General features: G+C 39.6%; 1 protein-coding gene across 21 annotated transcripts in view; it reads right to left on the bottom strand.

Moving 5' to 3' along the window:
* The window catches only part of clasp1a (cytoplasmic linker associated protein 1a), a 67,418-nt gene that overhangs the window by 60,980 nt on the left and 3,436 nt on the right, over positions 1–3,002 (bottom strand). The window lies entirely within an intron of this gene.

The following is a 3,002-nucleotide window of genomic DNA, read 5'->3' as shown; positions in this document are numbered from 1 at the left end:
TATACGTACAACCAAAAAAAGATTTTGTATTTCTATAAGTGGGGTAAAACTATGGAATAATTTAAGTGTGGACTTAAACAATAGTAATAGAATTGACGAGTTTAAACATAAATATAAAGGTATGTGTCAATCAAGATATATGCAAGAACAGGCTCAATGATTAATCAGGTGTAACATTGTGGGTGTGGTGTAAGAATGTTAATACTAATATTTCTACTTGTGTGATGTAGAAGATAATTATCAAAGCATGTTATTATGTAAGAATGTTAACAGTCTGTAATATTTTTTAGTATATTACTTGTGTGGTGTAGAAGAGAATTATCTATGTAGAGATACTGCTTGCAAACCAATGATGGTAAGATGATGTCATGGGGTAGGACTGGATAAGTCTGACTTCTTCCTACTCCATTCAAGCATGTACTAGGTATAAGCACATTGATAATGTATTTGTGGATATGTGTAAAATTATGTGTGTTGACATATTGACTGTCTTTACATGTTTGAAAGAATAAATCAAATCAAATCAAATCAATGCTGTGATAGCTGTGTGATGTGTAACGAACCCCCCTGCCTGTGGGGTGTGTGTGTGCGCGCTGTGCAGAGCCAGCTTGGCAATAGAGCTGCACCATGATGTACAAGTACATGGTGCAGCGGTGGATAGGGAGGAGGGGAAGTGCACACCGGGTGTGGTGACGGACCTGCTGCCGATACATCCAGAGCCTGTGTTAAAGCACCCAGCACCTGGATCCAAACCAGCTGGCAGTTTGCTCTTTTGTCTCTCTATCTGTACTCCATTTTGTTTTTATATATTCACATACTATATCCATCTCTGTAGCTTCTCACTCATTTGTTTTTCTCCCACACATACAGTTCTCTGCTTTCCCATGTCTTCTCGCACTCCGCAGTGCTCCCTGACGTCCCACCTTATTTTTAAGTCTGTAAAACCTCCCACCTTCTTTGCATTTAGTGAAGGAGCTAACAATCTGCTGTCATTCAGAGTGCACTGTGTAAAAGACCATCCCTCTGTAGGTCACCACCACTGCCACCATTGTCAACAGCATCAGCAGTAAGGCCGCGTTCAGACTGAGTTTCAAAGGTGTAAAAAAAAAAAATGCAGCCCTCTCCATTCAATTCTATGGGGGATTGTGTTATCTACCCTACCATCACTGCCAGTACCATTCTGTCCAGTGGGGCTGACCCCATAGTCATAATCTGCTCTCCTATTAATCTTCTCAACTAAAGGACCTTTCCTCAGCTAAGCTCACATTTCCCTGGATGTCTAAGTCACACTTTTCATCAGGTCTCTGTATGTATAGAAATCTGATAAATATCAGCCGTCTTTGTTCCCATCAGTTTTTTTACAATTGTGTATTTGTCAAGGCATCAATATATTTGATGAATATTGAAATATGCTTCCTCTCTACATTTTCTGTATGCCTGATTACTGAAGTTCTGTTCAGTAATCAGTCAGCAATTAATGAGCACAGCTGGCTGGCAGATGACCACCGAGTCTGCCTCTGCTAGTTGACTCTCACTACAGCACACAGAGACGAATGAGGGACCAGTAACTCTTACCAGTGCTATACTGGGGGCCATAACAGCCAGTTCAGTATGGATATCCTGATGCAATTATTAGTTGTTGTGTCAGATGTTTGGCTGACAGTGTGGTGACTTAACTAAACTCTGTGAATCAAAAAGCTAATAATAAAATGTGAAGGAAAGCAAACCGAGTCTGGATAGAGTCATGTGAAATCAGACTGACGTAGGTGCTGACTCAGCAATACAACAGCAGGCTAATGATAAGCTGGAACAGCTTTATACATCATGTCCTACAGACACAAAGTCAAAGTAATAAGCTGAAGACAAGCCAAGATTTTAACTTCTGTTGCTACTTTCATGGGAATTAAAGCAGTACACTCTCAATGAAGGGCAAATGAGAACGAATGTAGGAAAGAACAGAAGTGGTTCACAGGTTTCAGTGTTTGTGCTCGATTTTCTGAGCCAAAGACCAAGACATTATGGAAACAGGGAGATTCAATCAGACACAACTTAGCACCGCAGCACGGAAACTGCAGAGTAGTGTTGCTTTCGTCAACGAAAATTATGACTAAATATCGTCGTCAACGAACCTTTATCGCGTGACAAAAACGAGATGAGACGTAACGAAAATGCTGGTCGTGTGACGATGACTATAATTAAATGTATAATGCAATATTGTTGACGAAAAAACGAGACTAAATGTGGTTCACAAAATAAAAACTATGCCAAAATGTCTCTTCATTTTTGTTGACCAAAACGAGACGAAACGAAATGTTATGTTATTTCGTCTCATTCAGTCGTGTTATTATTATTATTTTGCAGTATTTCTGTTTCCTGTCTCACTTCAGGGGCCACATCAAGCCGCACTGCGCAGACACAGGTGATGTCACTTCCTTAAGCCCCATTCGCGGCATTATTTAGAAGACGACAACAAACAAAGTTAAGTCTGACACAGAGAAAGGGACCGATGGCTGGCCAGCTGGGGTTCGTCATTGGGGGGGAAAGAAGCAACAACATTTGGAAAAACTTTAATTACATAGAAGTGGAAAAGAAAACAATGTGTTGTGGAAAAAGATGGGGAGAAATGTGGCCACAAAATCACACAAAATGTGTATTGGATGTATTCTTGATCTATAAGGTAACAATAATATAATAAGATAACCCTGTTTGAAATGGGTTTGGCTCAAAGAAACGTTTGGTTTCCTCTACACTACTAGGTACTTATACTATATTGACTAGGTTAAATAGAATTGCATTGCTAAAAAGAGACTAAAATACAGTTTTCGTCGACTGAAACTAGACTAGACCAAAAAGAGTATGAATGTGACTAAAACTAATAAAAACTAAAATGACAGCTTCACACCAAGACTAGACTAAAACTAAAATGAAAACACCAAAAACAACTCTACTGCGGAGCCACTAGGAACAACAACCGTTTTCCCTGTCCTCACTGCACATTATGT

This window comes from Monopterus albus, unplaced genomic scaffold (assembly GCF_001952655.1).
Source record: "Monopterus albus unplaced genomic scaffold, M_albus_1.0 scaffold79.1, whole genome shotgun sequence".
NCBI classification, from domain to species: domain Eukaryota; kingdom Metazoa; phylum Chordata; class Actinopteri; order Synbranchiformes; family Synbranchidae; genus Monopterus; species Monopterus albus.
This window is presented reverse-complemented; position numbering and strand designations above follow the sequence as displayed.